Below are 21069 nucleotides of genomic sequence, written 5' to 3'. Positions count from 1 at the left end.
ACACTGAAGGCCTCCTGATAACAGGATATTTGGTTGAAAGTGATAGGAGGGCCCGGCGGCGTGGCCTAGTGGCTAAAGTCCTCATCTTGAACGCCCCGGGATCCCATATGGGCACCAGTTCTAATCCCGGCAGCTCCACTTCCCATCCAGCTCCCTGCTTGTGGCCTGGGAAAGCAGTCGAGGACAGCCCAAAGCCTTGGGACCCTGCACCCGCGTGGGAGACCTGGAAGAGGTTCCTGGTTCCTGGCTTCGGATCGGCGCGCACCAGCCCGTTGCAGGCTTCAGATCGGCGCGCATCGGCCCGTTGCAGTCACTTGGGGAGTGAATCATCGGACGGAAGATCTTCTTCTCTGTCTCTCCTTCTCTCTGTATATCTGACTTTGTAATAAAATAAATAAATCTTAAAAAAAAAGAAAGTGATAGGAAACTGGATCTGGGGTCAGAACAAGGCAATTGTCATAGCCAGAGCCATGTAAGATTAGTGGGCTTCAGGCCCGGCGGCGTGGCCTAGCGGCTAAGGTCCTGGCCTTGAACGCCCCGGGATCCCATATGGGCGCCGGTTCTAATCCCGGCAGCTCCACTTCCCATCCAGCTCCCTGCTTGTGGCCTGGGAAAGCAGTCGAGGACGGCCCAAAGTTTTGGGACCCTGCACCCACGTGGGAGACCTGGAAGAGGTTCCTGGTTCCCAGCTTCGGATCGGCGCACACCGGCCGTTGTGGCTCACTTGGGGAGTGAATCATCGGACGGAAGATCTTCCTCTCTCTCCTCCTCTCTGTATATCCAGCTTTCCAATAATAATAAATAAATCTTTAAAAAAAAAAAACAATTAGTGGGCTTTCCTTTGGACAGAGGCAAAATAGAGGTGTCACAACAGTTAGGCGTTCCAAATGGGCTGAGGTTAGAGCCAAGGAACTCTCTAGCCCTTATATTGAACAAACATGAGCTGGCAAGGCCACCTCTCCAGGCCTCCGTATTATCATTGTTAGGTTGGCAACAGAAAGCAATTCTCAGAGCCCTGGCCGGCAACTGCTGAGAAGCCCCAGACCACAGCTCTGGGCCTCCTGGACAAATGAGCACTGTCTAGAGAGTTAGGCATCCACCTCCATCACCACCAACTGATGACTCGCGAGTACCTTCAATCCCCAGGATTGGAGACAAGTAAGGCTGGTTTGTCATGTTCTAATTATTATTTGGATGATTATTTGGCTCACTCTTGAACAAGGCTTAACTCAAGTTGGACCTGCTAATGGAACAAAAGTTATATAATCATTTCTGGGCATTTAAATACAAACCAATTATGCTGGAGTCCACGTATCTGGGTACACAGGATGGAGTTCTAGTTAAGTATCAGGAATGTATGCTAATGAATCAAGTTTAACCCCCAAGTGGAAGGTGGAGTCTTCCAGGGCACTCCAGTTTCAGGGAGGCTGTTGTAATAGTTACTGTTCTGGGTACATGATGAGAGGATTGTGGAAATATCTACAAGCATGACTTCAGCTTTACCCGTGTCCATCAGACCTGCTGCATTTGGAACACGTCCATTTGTAGCAGTTGACTGGGCTCAGGAATGCCCTGTCAGAGCCTGTAGGAGGCCCTGGCGAGGAGGCCTCCCGTGCCCTTTTTGGTTATCACCATTGCCTCCTGCTCCGCCTTGACAAACATAGCCTCGTGGCTGGATTACTTAGTTTGTCACTGGGTCTCATTCTAGTTCCCAGTCTCTACCTCTAAGCCTCCTAACCTTGCTCTCCTCAAATGTTAAACTTTTCTACAAGGGAGAAAAGGAAGACAAACCCACAAGCAGAAAGGAGCAGGTGAAGTTGCTGCTTGGGATGTCTGCATCCCTATCAGAGCCTGATTTCTAGTCCAGCTCCATTTCCAATTCAGTTTCCTGCTGGTGCACATTCCTGGGAGTTAGAGAGGATGGTTCAAATACTTGAGTCACTACAACCCACTTGGAGCTTTGGTCTGGCCCATCCCTGGCAGTTGTGGACATCTGGGAAGTAAGCCAACAGATGAAAGTGCTTTCTCAGTGTTGTTCTGTCTTTCAAATAAAAGTATCCAAAAAATAAATATTTTAAAATGAGAGGCAGTGGGAAGGTTACTGATGAGCTGATATGGGATATACAATCTGAAGCAGTGGTCAGGAAGAAAGTACTGGACTTCAGACTGAAGTGTTTGCCCCCAACCCTCTAAGACTCACCTCATGTAGAGAGCCCCAGAGGGCTCCTGGCTTGTAGGCTCCCATTTTCCTGACTTCCTCCCATTTAGGGTGAGGGGCCAGATGCCCAGGTCTGTCCAGCAGTAAGAATGGTCTGACCTTGAAGACTCCCAGTCAGATGCCACCCCAAGTTCTACTGCTCTCCTGTCTTATAGAGAATCATCAGACTGCCTCTGAGGAGAGACATGCTGGAGGAAGCTGCATCTTCAGGGCCCTCCTGAATAGGGACCCCTGGCAGGCTCAGAGCTGCAGAAGCCAGAGAGGGGGGCTTTCTGCAGGTGGGGTACTTGGGGCAGGTTTCAGTGTGAACACAAGGCTGACAAGTGCCACATGTACACAGGCAGGCTAGTGGGTCCCCACTAGGACAGGGACTTCAGCAAGGCCAAATGAGACCTCAGGCTGCACTTTACGCACCCACAGGACACTGACTCTAATCCTGACTTTGAACTTGGCATACATTGTATTCAAGGATTCCAGAACTGGATGTCCTATAGCTGTATCTTACTAGGGGTGGCTTCTTGTTCTTTTAAGACTCAGCTCTCAAGGGCTCAAATTTATTCCAGGTCAGTCTTTCACCCCCCTCCTTCTAGGGCAACCAGGACAAAGATAATCCCATGGTAGGTGGCAGGGCTGGCAGCAGCATAAAGTTGAGGTGGGCACGTGGGTGTTGGCATGTCGGGGTAGATCTGAGAAAACATTCCAAGCCAACCCTTTCACACTAGGCACTCAATCCAGAGTCTCCTCTCAAAGAGAAGCTCTGAGTGTAGGCCACTCCTGTGCTGGCCCAAGGTCAGGAATGAGGGAGCCACAGCCCAGCTCTGCTCATTCACTGGATGGTTGTCTCCAAGTGCTGTTCTTGGGCCCAAGACATGACAAGGGAGAAAAAAAATATGCTGTTCTACCCCAGAGTTCTGAGATGGTGACTGCAAATACCTCCACAAGCCTGCAGGTCTGTGCTGTGGCCTACAGGTGTGGCTGAAGGTCAGTGGTCTTATGCCTCCATTTGCCTCATTCACCCAGAGGCCTCTAATTAGGAGCTATTTTCAGATGACACAGATCCCCCAGGGACACTTGCCTTCTGCCCATGACACTTCCAAGGGTGACCCTTGCCACGTGACCGGTAATGACAAGTAAAGCTTCCCTCCAGAGACATCATCAGGAATTCTAAACTTCCCACGAGGGAAAAGCAGTAACTGGGAATGCAGACTTGACAGTGTATCCTACTATCACATTCCCAGATCTGTGGGCAGCAAAAGGTGACTATCTTAAAAGGAAGAAAAATGCTTTCCCAGCGATGGAATCTGGCCTGTATCACTGCCAATCCACAGCATATTGTGCTGCTTCAGTTTCTTTCCTTCTTTTAGAAAAAGATTTGTTGAAAGTCAAAGAGAGAAAAGAGAACGAGATCTTCAGTTAGGAAAAAAAAAAGACAGGTTCAAAATATCTAAATAGTGATGGGTGCTGTGATGTAGTGGGTGAAGCCATCACCCGAGATGATTACATCACATACCAGAGCAATGATTCGAGTCCTGGTTGCTCTGCTTCCACCAACCCCACACTGCTAATGAGCCTGTGAAGCAACAGATAATGGTGCAAGGTCCCTGTCATCCAGGTGAGAGACCAGGATGGAGCTGCTGGCTCCTGGCTTTGATCTGGCTGAGCTCCAGCTGTTGCAGCCATCTGGGGAGTAAAGCAACAAACAGAAGATTCCTTTCCTTCCCTCCCCTTCCCTTTCCTTCTTTACACACATACTCTCTCTCTCTCTCTCTCTCTCTCTCTCTCTCTCTCTTTGACTTTCAAAGGAATGTGTAGATAAATCTTTAAAGAAATATCTAATTGATTGCTGGGGAACAGGTGTGCAGGGCAGTGTTGAAGAGAGTACATATCACAGCCATGGGTTTGCAGTCACTTTGCCAGCTGTGTTCTGAGCTCTTTGATTCATAGAAGACACCCTCACTTCCTCCTTTGAAGGAGAGTTGAGTCTAAGTGTAGTTTTTCTTGTCTGCTGTCCCTTTATCTCCTTATTTCCCAATTCTCTTAAGACCCACTCCAGATCTGCTCCTTTCATCAGCTCTTCATGACTGACAGCCTCTGGAATGCATCTCCTCCTCCAGCTCCATGGCACTCAACCTTACTTCTCTGATGGCCACTCTCCCCTCTTATTTAAGGTCCTGCTATGTTTAGTTATGAGCAAATAGCAAATTTAAAGATACTTTTTAAAAGACTTATTTATTTTTATTGGAAAGGCAGATAGACAGAAACAAAGATCTTCCATCCACTGGTTCACTCCCCAAGTGGCTGCAACAGCTGGAAACAAATAGAAATCTGAAGCCAGATAAGCTCTTCTATGAAGCGCTTATTCAGGGTCTCCCTCACAGGTGTAAGGTCCCAAGGTTTTGGCCCATCCTCCACAGCTTTCCCAGGCAACAAGCAGTGAGCTGGATGGCAAGTGGAACAGCCAGGACACAAACCAGCATCCATATGGAATCCCGGTGGTTGCAAAGTGAGAGTTTAGCTACTAGGCTATTGTGCTGAGCCCCTATTTATTTATTTATATTTTGTTTGAAAGGTAGAGAAGGGATTCATCCACCAGCTGGTTCATTCTAACAGTTGGGGCCAGACCAAGCTGAATTCCAAAACCCCATCCAAGTCACCTATATGAGTGGCAGGGATGCAAGTACTTGTACCATCCTCTGCTGCTTCCCAGGATGTGCATTAACAGGAAGCTGTATCAGTAGTGGAGGAGCTGGGACTTGAATCAGGACCTTTGATATGGTGAAGGTATCTCAGGTGGCAACTTACAGCTGCACTGTACGTCTGCCTCCACTTTCACCTTCTATCACATACTTATTGTATATCAATACATTTCCAGATTGCATCTTAAATACATGTTCTCCAACAATAATGAAATTAGATATCAATTGCTGAAATAATCATACATAGCAGGAAACTAAAATCATTATCAATAATTATGGATCAGGGAAGAAATTTCAAATAAACCAGAAAATATTCAAATTGAATGATAATGAAAATTCAGTCTTACATTTAAAAACTTCTGGAAGTGCAGGTACACTAGTGCAGGAAATTATTCTCTTTCATAACATAAGAAAGGAATATTTTAAATTAATAATATTATAATTAATCATATAATTAATTATACATCAATCACATGATTAATTTTAATCTATAAAAATCATATAATTAATAATATTATAATTAATAATATAATTGATTAATGCTGTTTAATTAATAATAAAATTTTCACTTTAAAATGTAAACCAAAAAAAAGAAGAAAATTTAACACAAAGGAAAGAAGGAAATAATGAACATAAAAATATTGAAAAATAAGCTGTAGGAATTTTTTAGCAAAGTTAAAAATTGGTGTTTTGAAAACTTTGACAATCTAGAAAAATTCCTAGCAAGACTGATTAATGAAATGAGAAAGTAAGAATTACTAAAACAGGAATAAAGAGGTATTATACTGATAATAGGGAAATGCCATTAACTACTTTATGTCAACAAAGATGATTATTTAGACAAAATGAAAAATTATTTGAAAAACACAAAATTAACTGTAGAGAAAGAAAATCCAATGCATTTTATTTTAAAAAATGTAATGCCTTGTCAAAAATGTTCCACAAATAAAATTCCAAGTCCAGATGAGCTCACTTGGAAGCTTCATCAAACGTTTAAGGAGAAATATAAGTCTTTCACAAACTCTTTCAAAAACAAAGAAGAAAAAATTCCCAAATAGATCTTACAAGATTAACATGACCCTGAGGCTAAGACCTGACAATGATATTTAAACACATGAAAATAGCAGATGAGTGTTTATGTAAATATAAGCACAAAAATCCTTAACCAAGTATTAGCAAATGGAATTTAGTAATACATAAAACAAAACAAAAAAATCAAAGAAATGGAAAACTAATGGGATTTATCTCAGGAATATAAATTTGATTCAACATTTGAAAAATCAATCAATGTAAACTACAGTATTAACAGAATAAAGGAGAAAATTAACTATCTCAGTGGAAACAGAAAAAGCATAAAATCTGTTACCCATTTGTGATATATATATATTTAATATATATATTAAAAAACCTCTTAAAAATGTAGGACAAGAAGTACATTTTCCCAATCTAACATGGTATAGTTATGAGAAATTTATATATAGTGCACATACAATGGTGAAATATTGATTATTTCCCTCCTAAATTCAGGAAGAAGGAAAACTTGTCCACATCTAGTACTATCAATCAGTCTTGTAATTGGAGGTCTTAGTCAGTGCAAGAAGACAACAAAATAAAAGGATTTAGGATTGGAAGTAAAAAAAAGCTCTCTTTTTTTGTAGATGACAAGACTGTAAATTGCCAACATATAAAAGTAAATTATATTTTTGGGCCCGGCGGCATAGCCTAGCAGCTAAAGTCCTCGCCTTGAACATGCCGGGATCCCATGTGGGCGCTGGTTCTAATCCCGGCAGCACCACTTCCCATCCAGCTCCCTGCTTGTGGCCTGGGAAAGCAGTCAAGGATGGCCCAAAGCCTTGGGACCCTGCACCTGCGTGGGAGACCTGGAAGAGGTTCCTGGTTCCTGGCTTCAGATTGGCGCAGCACCGGCCGTTGCGCTCACTTGGGGAGTGAATCATCGTACGAAAGATCTTCCTCTCTGTCTCTCCTCCTCTCTGTATATCTGACTTTGTAATAACAATAAATAAATCTTTAAAAAAAGTAAACTATTTTTAATTAACACCAATAAATAATTACTTAGTAATTAATTTAAAAGTATATAAGAGGCAGGCATTTGGCCTAGCAGTTAAAACATCTGTGTCCCACATTGGAGTGATTGGTTTAACACTGGCCTCCAGCTCCTGACTCCAGCATCCTACTAATGCAGACTCCGGTAGAAGTCAGTGATAGCTCAAGTGATGGGCTTCCCACGGAAGACCCGGATTGAGTTCCCATTCTTGGCTTCAGCCACACTCAGCTTCATCTGTTGTGAGCATTTGGGGAATAAACTTCCAGGAGATGGGAGATCTTTTTGTAGATATCTCTTTCTCTGAATCTCAAATTGGTAAAAAGTAACTTGAAACCACAAAGATTATGGAGAAAAACAAAGGGAGACTTATAGGGACTAACTTGTAGGGCTAAGCAGCTGCGTGTGATGCTGACATCCCGTATCGAAGTGCTGGTTCTAGTCCCAGCTGTCCCACTTTTGATCCAGCTCCCTGCTCGTGGGCCTGGGAAGGAGCGGTGATGGCCTGTGTCCCTGCCACTCATCTGATTTCCCACATGAGTGAGTCTGGCTCAGATCTGGTCTGGCTGTTGTAGTGAGAACCAGTAAGTGGAAGATCTCTCTTTTTCACTCTCTCTCCTCCTTCCCATGCCCCTCTTCCTATCACTTTGCCTTTCAAATAAATAAGTAAATCTTTTTCAAAAATCTATAAAATGGAAAGACACATGTCATGGATCAGAAGATTCGATATTGTTATAGGTCAGGTTTACTTAAAATGACATAAAATTTTAATGCAACTTCCATTACAGTCCTAAGAGGCTACTGAAGCATTTGACAGGTTGATCCTATAATTTATATGGAAATACAAAGGGTCTAGAATAATATGGTCATGGTTGGGGGAGGGATACAAAGGTAAATTCATATGACCTGATCTCAGTATTTATTATAGAGCCATTACAACCATGATTGGGTGTTATTCAGATGGTGAAACACAAATAGATCACTTGAACAGAATGGAACGTACAGAAACAGACTCATTTATGGAATAACTGCATACATGCTAAAGTTAATCAAATGAACTCAAGTCACTACTCATACCACACACAAAATTTAAGATGTAAAACAGACCTGCATATGTGTATATGTATATACATATGCCAAAACTACCATTCAAGAGAAACCACAGAATATCTTCCTGACACTAGGAATATTTTCTTTAAGAAGGCAAAGAAAATGGTCATAAAAGAAAAAAGGATCAGATATCAAAATTAACATCATCTGCTTTATAAGAAACCACTGGGGGAATCACTGCCAAGCTACAGAGTAGGAAAAACAAAATGTATGTGTCTGAAAAAGGACTTATATCCAGAATATATGACGCTCTTATAAAATAACAAAAATATGAAGAGTCCAGTTTTTAAAAGTTGGACCAAGATTTGAACAGATAACTCATGGATGAAGATATGAGCATATGCATGGCTACTAAGCTCAATGCCATCAGTCATCAGGGAAACAGACACTGAAAATTACAGCCTTTCAAACCCATGCACTCAATTGGCTGGCACGACAAGCACTGCGGGTCAGGTGCACCTGGCCCCTTCTTACACCACTGGTGATAAAAGAGGCATAACCTCCTCCCAGACCCATGTCACATCTGAAAAACCTGAGTTGTCAAAGAATTACTGGAGTCAAAATTATCCTGGATGCATGGAAGGCCAGGTAAAGTATTCTGCAGACATCCGGCCTGGGAAGAATACAGGGTCAGCCTCCTAACAAACCTAGCAGGCTCACGAGGCTAGGGCATGCCTCTCCCTTAAGGCTGCCTCTCAGGTTGTCTGCAAAGGTTGTGCTGGCTCTCCAGTTGGCACCAAGAGGTGGGAGTTGGTCCATGACAGGTGAAGGGTGTGTCCATGGCATATATGAGTGCTGCTCTTACGCTTATCTTCCCATCTAATCTTAAACCATCCTGAGAGGCAGCGGACATTCACAGCACCATGGTATAGCCAAAGACAGGAAAGCTTGTCCATTGCCCAAGGTCACACAGGGAGCTGGTAGGATTTGAACCCTTGCTTTCTGTCTCCTGAGCCAGCACTTGTTATTCCAACAGTAGAAGAGAAGGTACTGTTCAGGCAGATCCAGTCACTTATGATCTCCAAGGGACTTAACTTTTTTTTAATATTTATTTTTGTTGGAAGGCAGATCAGGTTTATGGAAGCAGAGAAGGTGAGAAAGATCTTCCATCTGCGCGTTCACTCCCCAGATGGTCCCAACAGACAGAGCTCAGCCAGTCGTGAGCTTGGAGCCAGGAGATAGGAGCTTCTTTTGGGTCTTTCCCGTGGGAGTAGAGTCCCAGGGCTTTGGGCCATCCTCAACTGCTTTCCCAGGCCACAAACAGGGAGCTGGATGGAAGTAGAGAAGCTGGGACATGAACCAGTACCCATATGAGATCCTAATGCTTAGAAGGTGAGGGTTCAGCCATTGAAGCATCATGCTGGCCTCTCACCCTGAGGAATATTATAAAAGGAGTACTGGTGGACACCACTGTAGACACCTTTCCTGAAAAGTGGCATGCAAAGGGGTTGATGTTTGGATCGCTTGTTAAGCTTGGAAGAGCCGAGGTGGGCTTGTTGTCTGAGTTGGAGCCAGTGCACAGGAAAACACCCAAGTCTGGGATATATATGCACAGACCATGGACGGTGCTGGCTCAGGAGGAAGGGAAGGGAAAGCCCTGAAGGAGCCCAAGGTGGTTTGCAGATGCCAGGACATAAGTGGGCACAGGTGGTCACAGCCTCTATTTTCTTGGTAGAGCCAATGGTGAGGGCAATGGCTGGGACCAAGCGGCATAGGCCTTGGGTCTGAAGCACACTTTGGTATAGGGCCTGTAGAAAGTGAGAATGGAGGACCCAGAGAAAGGTCATGAGCAGCAGTGCTGGGTCCCTTGGTCCCCATAATAAGGTTAAAATAATACGAAAGGCATTTCTAATCAATGTCACCAAGTGGCCCCTGGCCATCTCATCCTCACCTACCCTGTGGAGACAGTTTAGGAATGTGCTTAACTGGTACCATGGAACCGGGATTCTGTTTCTTTGTCTTAGAGGGCTGAAGACACAGGTCTAGATTTGAAAGGACTGGACTTGAACCCCCATCCCAGTAGGTACTAGCTGTGTGATGTTGAGTAAGTGACTTAACCTCCCTGAATTTCAGCTTCCTTATGTGTATACCAGGGACAATAACAATGTCTGTTACAAGATAATTATGAATTTATGTATATGAAGCATTTTAGAACATTGCTGGATGTACCATAATGCCCAAAAATAATGTTGTTGTCATTGTGACTATTATTATAAGCTCTTATTTTGGTCTCATCCTAATTCATCTTCAGAAAGGCAGACAAAGTCCTGGCAAAAACCATGATGGGCAAAAAACTCACAGGAAGGCTGTCAAGTCACCTGTTTTTCAAGCAGCCAATGTAGAGGCTTTTTTTTCTCCAGCAAGTATACTATCAATTATCTGGCAGAAATAAAAATGGAAAGGCTTAAACTCAATTCTAAACACTGATCCTGTTTCCTTGGTAACCTGTAAGACGCTTGCAGCCAAGTTAGTTCTGAGAAGCATTAAGAGCAGCTGATCCTTCTCCCAGTTCCTTCAAGCCTGGGGTGCCTGGAAATCTCACTGCCTTGCAGCTTCACATTTGACACTTTTCAGGATGTGTCCAGGGTCAAATGACAGATAAAGCACCAGCACTGGCTTTAACAGCACAGAGATCTGAAGGTCGGTGAGTCGCCATGGGAGGCTTTGGGGCACAGCTAGACTCACGGCTATCATGAGGCCACCAGCCCTCAGTCTTTGCATGGTCTAGGCTTTTCCATCTCTCCTGTTGCCTCTTTCTGCAGCAGCCCCCTAGCTGCCCAATTGCTCTCCCCATTTAGGTGTCAGAGACAAAGAAGACACTTTCCTGGATGTTCCAGCAAACATTCTGGAATTATCTGTGAATTGTACTGATTTGGGTGAGCCCTGACCCAATGCTATGGGTGTGAGGTTGTGATGGGGATAAATTTCACTGATGGCCAGGGCTAAGGCGTCACCCTGCAGGGGAGAGAAACCATGGCTGGCAGTCCTGCCCAGCACTACAGCTACTCTTTTCTGGCAATAACAACAGATGTGGGGCTAAAATTCTTCCTTTACCCATCTCCCAATAGCCATTGTCATGTTCCTGCTCCCTTGCTTTAGATGTAAAGACACAAGGCCTTCTCCTTCTCCTGGGAACACAGGGTGAAGCAGATGATGTCAAAACCCAGAAAAATGTCCTGGGCTTGTCACCATGTGAGCACTACCAGGTGACCTAATGCAACAGGGGCCTTCTCCATTGTCAGAGCCAGAATGGTCTGCATGCAAGAAAGGCAGAAGTTCCAGACATTCACTCTCCCGAGCCCCGGGGCAGTTGACAAACTGGAGTAGAAACAGCTCTTCAAGGGGATAAATCTGGGGTGACTGTTCTGCGGTGACACCCCGACTTTTAAAGCAGGATTAAGCTCCACATCCCTAGCAATGTCCCTGTCACCAACAACCTTCCTTTCCTCTCTTGCATGCCTCTTGAAAGGTCACCTCTTGAAAGGAAGCTGCATCGACTCCCTTGTCATTGGTCTCAGGGTCGCTCTCTGGGGAAGGCAAAGCTAAGATGGAGACCACCCTCCTCTGTGCATGTGTTTGTGTGTACAGAAAGATGAGTTTGTCGATTTTTAAAAATATTTAAAATTGATTTGACAGAGACAGAAAGAGAAAGGGAGGAGAGAGAGAAAGAGAGCTCCCATCTAGTGGTTTACTCTGTGAGTAACCACAACAGCCAGGACTAAAGCTGGGAGCGAAGAACTCCATCCAGGTCCCCTGTGGGTGGCAGGGACTCTCAAGTACGTGAGTCATTACCTGCTGCTACCAGGGTGAACCCTAGCAAGTACTGAAATCGGAAGCCAGAGCAGGACTGAAACCCAGCACTTGCATGAGGATGTCACAGGCAGTGTCTAAATGCTCAACTGGATGTCAGCTCTGAGGTTGGCTTTTGCTGGGTCTGCACAACACTTCTTTCTTACTGAGAAAAGGGCCCTCCTTCTTTTGGGCTGCTTCTCTCCCTTCCCCCAAAATCACAGGATCCAAAAGGGAGCTGTCCCTTTTCAGATTTGTCAATCTCAGTGACTGGCCCAGGAGTCAAACATACTGTCTGAGAGGGGCTAATCAGAATCTTCCCCAAGACTATCTTGAATAGAACAGAAGGGAAAGGGGGCAGGGCTTTGCATTGGTGCAGAGGTAGCTCATCTTTGGTAAGACAGGAGCTTGTGGTCCTAGACCCTTTTGGGAGGCTGCTACTAGCTCTCCTCTGGTGACAGTATACAGGGCTGCCCAGGGGTGCCTGTGTAGGCCACTTTGCTACAAGCCTACCCATCACCTGCACTGGTGCCAGACTTCTACCACATGCCAGCACACAGCACACACCAGGTCCCTGTGGACACCTGCTTCCCAGCTGTGGAAGCCCCAGTGTGGAGGATGTCACATTTAGCAGTATCACCTTCAACGAACTTTCCCTGTGGGCCCAGAGCTTAAGAGTAGCTATGGCAGTGCCCTCAGGACTGGACTCCTCCCCTGATCCACATTCCAGGTGAGAGCTAATTATTGGGTGTGTATGTCTGCCTTGGGGGTCGTGACTGGGTACAGTCATCTTAAGACAGCAAAGTAGTTGCATGAATTAAAAAAAAATCATAAAGATGGATTCTCAGTCCTGAAAATTCATCCAAAAGAAAAAATATATAGACATAGACGACGTGGGCATTTGTCTTAGCCATTAGGGTGCTGGCTAGGACACCTGCACCTAACATTGGCATACCTGGATTCAATTCCCAGTTCTGGCTCCTGACTTCAACTTCCTGCTAATTTAGACCCTAGGAAGCATCAGTGATGACTCAAGTAATTGTGTCCCTGCCACCCACGTGGGAGACCTGGATTGAATTCCAATGCCAGTGCAGACATCTGAGGTATGAACTGGTGCATAGAAGCTTTGTCCATCTATCTGCCTCTTAAACACGATAAAATTGTGTACACACAAGGAACTCGTCACAATGACATAAATCAGAAAAGAGATTTTCATGGAAGAAATCCTTTTCCTTAAGAGTAGATTTTATACTGTCTCGGAATCTTAAGGGTTGGGCAACTGCACTGCCCAAGGCAGGGAAAGAACACGCTTGGACGTCAGAGAGGAGATGGCAGAGGGTGTGGGCGGGGCTGGAACAAGGGCAAGCAGGCATCTTGGCTTGGAATCTTCTCTGAGGACATCTTTACCCCCTTTGAAATGAAATATGATGAAGTGCACAAATCAGGGACGTTATATGAGGTATCTTTCCAACATTCTGACATCTACCTGCATGGACTCATGTGGCCTGGTTCGGGGCTTCATATAGAAAGAGAACAGAGTATGTAGCACCTTGTGCCTAATGTCTTCTACTCCCATTATGGCCAGGAGCTGCAGACATGCTATATATAGCAAGAGTTTGTTCTTTTTCCTTGCTGTCTAGTATTCCATCCATGGACTACACTAGAAATGAATTACATAACCTTCATTTCATTTACTTCTTTGACGGGCAAGAAATATTTTCAAAGCATAGAGGTAGAGAGAAGCTTGAGTAAATCTAACACGATCTCTGGGAATCGTATGGAATATTTTGAATTAACAGGAGTTGAAGTAGAGTTTTGGCAAAGCTTTATCTTTGCAAGGAGATGGGAGGGTTCTGAAGACACTGACTGGCAGGTTTACTTCATTTAACCCTTAAAACAGTGGGGTTTTTTGAACCCAGCAATTAAGATACTGGTTGGAACACACATCCAAAATTAGAATATCTCTGTTCAAATTCTGCCTCTAATTTCTATTCCAGTGTCCTGCTAATGCACACCCTGGCAGCAGGGGTGATGGCTCGAGTAGCAGGGTTTCTGTGACCCTTGTGGGAGATGTGATTGAGTTCCCAGGTCTTGGCCACAGTGGGCATTCAGGAAGTAAACAAGCAGCAGGAGTTTTGTTTCCGTCTCTTCCTTTCTCTGCCCTCCCTGGTTTTCAAAATAAATAAGTTAATTTTTTCTTAAAGTCTTTGAAGCAACTCCTTTAGGTATTATCAGCATCATTTAAAAGATGAGGAAATTGAGGCCCTGTGAAATTAAGTGACTTTTTTCAACAATTTCAACAAATATATAGAAATATAGAACCACAGGGGATGGCATTGTGATACAATGGGTGAAGCCATCATGGAACATACACACATTCCTTATCAGAGTGCTGGTTCAAGCTCCGGCTTCTCTGCTTCTGATCCAGACCCCTGCTAATGTGCCTGGGAAGCAGCAGGTGAAGTTTAAACACATGAATTCCTGTCACCCATATGAGAGGCTTAGAAGTAGCTCCTGGCTTAGCCTGGTCCAGCCCTGATGTTGTAGCAAATTGGAGAGTGAATTGGCAGATGGAAGACTGATTTGTTTTCCCTTCCCTTCCCTTTCAAATAAATAAATACTCTTTTTAAAAATACAGAATTATAATTAGAAGTGAAATATTGAGTAAGTCTGAAGATAAGCTTGCTAATTATGGGTATGAAGACTAGAAGAGGTAGGTGTATAAAAGATAGAAACAGTTAAGGATTAGTGAGATCATAGAGGCTTGAAAAATTCCTTCATTACTATATTGATTTTTCAACTAAAACAATGCTTTGAAAAAACACTTTGAATTCTTTGCGCCTTCCAAAGCATCACGTTCCAGCCTTGTGACTGGGCTTGGGCCTCCTCTGTCTCTTCCAGCCCTCAGATCAGATCAGATTGCCTATCTAGTTTCTCCTGTGAGCTTACATTCTCCAAATACATACACGCCCTGTCCTACTGAGGTGAGGCCTCTTTGGAGCGTCAGCTCTTTGCTTAGGAAACCTAGCTCTGCTCTGATAGCTTTCTACTTCATGCTCTTAAAATTTACTGGAGCATTTATGATTCTACACAAATAAAAACATCGCTGCCTTGTTGTCATGGAGATGGGCCCCTTCCCACACCCATCCTGTGAGTCAGGTTTGTGCAGCTTGATGCAAGACGGGATGGGCCCTTGGGCATGGCCAAGGTGGAGGCAGAGCTCCCTAGACGGAGCCAGCTGGCTGCTTCTGGCAGACCTCTGCTTTCAGAGGGACTCTGCCTGCTGTGGCCTCACAGACACCGGTTCAGCTGCTTTGCTATGACCCTGCTTGATGTTCTTTCTCTCCTAAGAACTCTGGGATTGGTCAAAAGGCCTCATCATTGTGGGGACCGAGGTTCCATTTATGTCTTCAATTTGCTAAATTTGGGGCGTTTGTTTTGTCTAGGATAGCTCATCACCATTGTCCTGCTCCAGCCACCTAGCTGGGGAAAGGTTACACAGAGGCTCTCGGAACCCCCACCCCACCCTGCTTGGCTATTACAGCCTAGCACTGGAGGGGGACCCACAGCACAGAAACAGAGCCACAGAGAGTAGTAGGTCAGCATATGGCCTCCAGTGCCAGATCACCTGAGTTTGCATTCTAGCTCTAACCCTTCCTAACTAGTGAATGCTGGGCAAATTACACATCTGCTTCATACCTTAATTTCATTATCTGTAGAATGGGGTCATTTATGATAATAACAGTGAAGGCTCCTTATGTGAGCTTTTATGCAGAAAGTGCTAAGAATAATGTCTGCCATACCACGGACACCTATTGCATACTTCCTAGTGTCATGACACTAGATGCTCTCACTGCAGCAGGAGGTGCTGGTGCTGACTACAGTGATATGAGTGACAGCACTCATGGTGTTAGGGATGGGGTGGCATAAAGGTGGTGGCAATGGTGACAGTGTTTGTAGGAGTTGCAATAGACGTGGTCAAGGTAGTGAAGGCAATAGTGATGAGAGTGGTGGTGATGGTGTGACAGCTACAACAATTCAGGAAGACCAAGTCGGAACATACTCACAAATCCTGTCTTCTTGATACATGACTTGGCACTTGAGACTTAGTTCAGTTGGGGCACCCAGGATACTCTGGAGATGCCCACCCATCATGACTCCTACCCTGACAGTTATAGGTTCCAGCATGGAGCCAAGCCAAGGTCAAGGACAGTAGTTCCTGGGAAATATGACCTTGAGCTAAATCAAATGAAATCATGTCAGAAAGAAGATGCCATTTAGACTTCGGGGAGAGATGTCAAAGATGTCTCGGTCAGGAAGGAGAATCATGACATGGTTCCACCCAAGTCACAAACACAGATGAGCAGGCCCTGGGATTGCAGCGCATGCTAGGGGAGCTTCCACGCTGGGAGAACAGTTCTCTGAGTTAGAATTGGAAAGGAGACAGTGTTGGAACGAAATGTTTCAATCCCATCTCAGAGTTAATAAACAATTTAGCACTAAGAGGCCTCCTGCCTCCTGAAGCTCAGACAAGATACAGCAGCCCTGTAGGTCATGTATGATCATCTTATTTTGTGCTGCATCTCCTGTGTTTCATGTATCCCTAGGCCCTCATGGACACACGACCTTAAACACAGACTCAAGATTTGCAACAGGGCTCAAGGACACATTAGCAGACATTTGTCATAGCTGGGCTCCTGGTCCCTGGCTGCTGTTCTATGACAGCCACTACTGCAACAAGCTGTGTGTTGGTATGTCTGGTGGCCTCTTCCCTCAGCTGCTCCTGCATCTGTTGCTTCTACCTCAGCACTTCTTGCCTCTGCACAGTGGGAGGCAGGGCCACCCAGTCCTGCTGCAGCAAATACAAGCTTGGGAATGGAAGGGTGTTAACACCCCGCAGCCACAAACTAGGGGAAAAGGTTGGGGTAACCCCATTCTCCCCCAGCCTCAGGTGCTGCTTACATGGGCCTTCAGAAGGTTGCAGGGGGATTCAGCTATCCCCCCCTCCTGCTGTCCCTCTGAGGTGACCATCTTCACGGGTACCCTGGGATTGGCTTCCCTTCTCATTTCATTTCCTAGGTACTTCCGCAGTCTTCCATTCACCATTGAAAATAAAAGCAGCCTACATTAGGGACCTCCATAAAAGATCTCCAGCTTTACGTTTTGGCAGAAAACTAAGTGGGACAAATGTGAGATATGCAGAAATGTCCCGGAGAGAGGACAGGGACACAGAGTGACATGCGAAGCACCTGTTTTTCCCTGCTTCCTGCAGCATCGGGGGCTGAGCAGCTCTGCGTGAGAAGCCAGACAAAGGGAGAGCAGTGACTGCACCTGTTTAATGGATGATAACAACCTCAATGTCAAGGATCCCCAAATTCATAAACCCAAATGTCACATCCCCCAGTCTCTAGAGCCCTACATGCCAATTCAGTCAGCTGCACTTATTTTACATCTCCATCTGGATCTTATAGGCAGCATAAACATAACATGGCTAAAGCAGTGGGGGAGGGAGCATTTGGCAGTTCCCAGTCATCACTTGGAATGCCTACATCTCATATCCAAATGCCTGTTTTGAGGCCTCCACTCTATCCAGCTTCCTGCTAATGTGCACCCTGGAAGCAACAGGTTATGGCTCAAATGTCTGAACACATGCCACTCATGTAGAGACCCAGATTTAGTTCTAGGCTGCTGGACTCCGCCTGGTTAGTCCTGGCCATTGAAGCCATCTGGGAAGTGAACCAGCAGATGGAAGGCACAAGGGAAAATTCTCTCTTGTTCTCTCTCTCTGCCATTCAAATAAAAATGAGAATAAAAAAAAACATAGTTCAAACCACCTGTCCCTGGTGTGTGCCTCCCTCAGTCTTCCCATTCCTGGTCAACAGCAGCATGATTCCTCCATCGCCCAGGCCAGAAACCTAGAGATCACCCTTCAGTCCCCTCTGCCTTGTCTCTCTATATCCAAGCTATAATTGAGGCTTTGGAGTTTACTAAATTTCATACTTCATTGCTTCTAAGACACACTTTCTCTCAGATGATAACATTCATAAATTCCAAGTGCATCTTGAATCAATGGCATGCCATAGCTTTGTTCATGGTTTCCTCCCCTAGAGAAACTGGACCACAGCAGGCCATCTCCCCCAACATGCTGACCCAGCTAACCCCATCCTGCACAGCTCAGGGCAGCTGTGTCTGACCTTTGTGCTTTTGCTTTGGCTCCACCTCGGTCTATTTACCACACAGAGAGCTCCCTCCAGTTACAAGTCAGTACACCTCGCTCCTGCTCAAAAGACTTTTACCACTTTCCATTACGCTCACAATAAACCCCATCTTTTCCCACAGAGGATGTGGTCCTGCATGATGTGGCTCCTCATCTCTTATGACTCTTCCCCACCCCTTACTTGTCATGCTCCAGTTACATTCTAGAGCTTTCTTGACAGTTCTTAGAACAGGTCCAGCATCTATCCATCATAAGATCTTTGTACAGGTGTTGCCACTGTAAGGAAACCTCTTCCTCCCAAAAGAAAGCACCTCCTCTTCATTCATGACTCTTAAAATATCCCCCCAGAGAGGCCTTCTCTGTCTACCCTTGCTAAACAATCTCCTTGCCCTCATGGATTTTCTCTGTAGTATTTATCTGAAATCATCAGATTCACTATTGTCCAACTGCTTCTCTTCTGTCTTCCACAGTGCAATGTGGGTTTCCTGTTGATGACCCTGGTCAATGGTGTATATTAGGTGCTCAGTATATACTTGCTGCATGGGCAAATGAAGGAATGGAAATTCAAGGTGCTAGAGAGAAGGCTGGATAATACCATGCCCAGAGGCAGCCTTGCTCCTGGTTGCCCACTCTTTCAGTAGGAAGGAGCCATTGTCTCAGTCGCCCCTGGTGGGTGGGGGGTACACAAGGTAAGTGGGCTGTTTCAATTTGACTCTGAGTCAGGCTTTATGACTTATCTATTTATTCACACCCCACCCCATTCCACAAAGGATTAGATGTGGCCCACAGGAAATATACTATTCATTAGTGAAATATAAATACATAATGAAATTAGGATGAGGGAAAGGACCAATCAGAATAGACTATCTAGACTGCAACAGACCTGTGATATCTGAGTGACAAATAAATCTATGTTTACCGGTTGCAAAAGTAACAGATATCAACCCCCCTAAGGCATCAGATGAGGACACAGACAGGAAGGTGGACCTGTGGCTGAAGGAGAATAGAGGTGGGTCATTGTACATCTCTACAGAGAGTTGAGTGGGTGGACCTCACATTTGCTTCTAGTACTTAGGGTGTGAAGAGGAAGAGAAGGCAGAGAAAGAGGACTCACTCTGAAAATTCAACTCTACCATGTCTACAGTATCTGTCATATCCAATTCTCCATGCTGGGCCTCATAAAATCCAGCTGATGCATCCACCTTAAGTCTCTTCCTATGAGAGACCCATTACCCATGTTTCACTTTATAGGTAAGAAGTTAGAGACAGTGGCAACAGTTCAGTTTGGGCTTATTCCCTTGCATTTACTGGTCTGACCTCAACATCAGCTGCAGCTGAGCTTCCTATCTCAACCTCCAGTTGGGTCATTGGTTTGGAATGGGGCACACAGTCTGAGTCCAATGTATTTTGCAAACTTTGTTTCTTACAGAAGAGCTATTGTTCCAAGAACTGAAGTGGCGAATCTGGACATGTCTAATTGGCAGTTAATCATTGGGCAGCTGTTACTGCACCTTATTTACTGGGTTCTGACTGACTTGGGTTGCCTCTTCCTTAACACAAATGCTGTACCAACGGATGCATAAGACAAGGGAATCCCAGGCACCTACCTGTCTCCCTCTCCTAACCGACCACTGGCAATGGAAACAACCCAAACTCCATCATCAAAATAGATAGATAAACTGTTCATCTACACAATGGATTATAAAAAAATAATAAACTCAGTAATTAAAAAAGAACCAACCAATGCTATCCATTACAACAGATGCATCCCAAAGACAATGTGGCAAAAGAAGCCAGCCGTGAAAGAGTAAATAATGTACAATTCCATTTACATGAAATTCTAGAACCTGAAAAACCAACCCCTGGTGTGAAGCATAGCAGCAAAGATGCTGCTTGAGATGGTTGTTTTTATATCAGAGTGTCTTTGACTAAGTTGTAGCTCCACTCCCAATTCCAGCTTCCTGCTCAAGTGCACCTTGGGAAGCAGAAAGCTACATCTGGAGTGCTTGAATACCCACCATCCACATGGGAGACCCAAATGGAATTCCTGGTTCCTGGCTTGGCCTGGCCTAGCCCTGGCCATTGTAACCATGTGGGGAGTAGACCAGCACATGGAAGACCACCCATCTGACCACTTCTTCATCTCTTTCTGAAACTCTGACTTTCAAATAAATAAACACAATCTTAAAGAAATCAGCCATAACAAGTATGGTTTTTAAAAATCACCTAAATAAGCTTATAAAATAAAATCAAACTTGTATAACTCCTAAATAGAGGGGAACTGCTGGGCCTCAGCCCTTTCTTCTCTACTTCTGTCTACTCCAAAGTGTCTTCCAAGAATTTATGGAAGTCCTTAAAAAGGCATGACCATTCCATTAACAACACCATGACAAACCCATGCGATTTCCTCTATTTTCCAGCTACTCCTGGGAATGGGTCCTACCCTCCACTAGAGAGAGGAAGCCTGCATGCCAATGCTACCTTCCATAGACTGTCATGCAGCCACTTCCCAGTGGGGCTCAGCTCCAGCAGAGACAAGGAGACAGTTTCCCTGCCACCTTAGATCCAGCCAAGCAGATTCCCCCCTCATGTGACTCCTCTGCTGTACTGATTTTCTGGACATCCAAGGTGGTTTCCCAGACCTGTGGCCAGGCCTTTCTGCTAGCATGGAGGCTTGGTGAATGGATGGCACCCTTGCCTGCTGCAGCATTGTTTGCAGGGATCATGAGAGACTGGGTGCTTGGAATGTTGCAGTCATGTTGCTCTTGCATTAGACTACCACTTTGGGAAACCCACAGTTCACTGCTGACTAGGGCTGGAAATAAGAAATAAGTGTCAACTTCCCCCCATTCTTTTTGTGCAAATACAGTATCACTTGTAAATATAAAAATGGAAAACGACAGGAGCGGTAGCATATATCATACATCATACATCATACACACAGCCCCATCACTGACATCCAGAGTGGCCATCCCAT

General features: G+C 45.0%; 1 long non-coding RNA gene across 1 annotated transcript in view; it reads right to left on the bottom strand.

Moving 5' to 3' along the window:
- LOC131481000 (uncharacterized) overlaps positions 1-21069 on the bottom strand; it is a 70138-nt gene that overhangs the window by 22998 nt on the left and 26071 nt on the right. The window lies entirely within an intron of this gene.

The sequence above is a fragment of the Ochotona princeps genome, chromosome 8 (genome assembly GCF_030435755.1).
Source record: "Ochotona princeps isolate mOchPri1 chromosome 8, mOchPri1.hap1, whole genome shotgun sequence".
NCBI classification, from domain to species: Eukaryota; Metazoa; Chordata; class Mammalia; order Lagomorpha; family Ochotonidae; genus Ochotona; species Ochotona princeps.
Note: the sequence above shows the minus strand (reverse complement) of the source record. Positions and strands in the feature narration are given on the sequence as shown.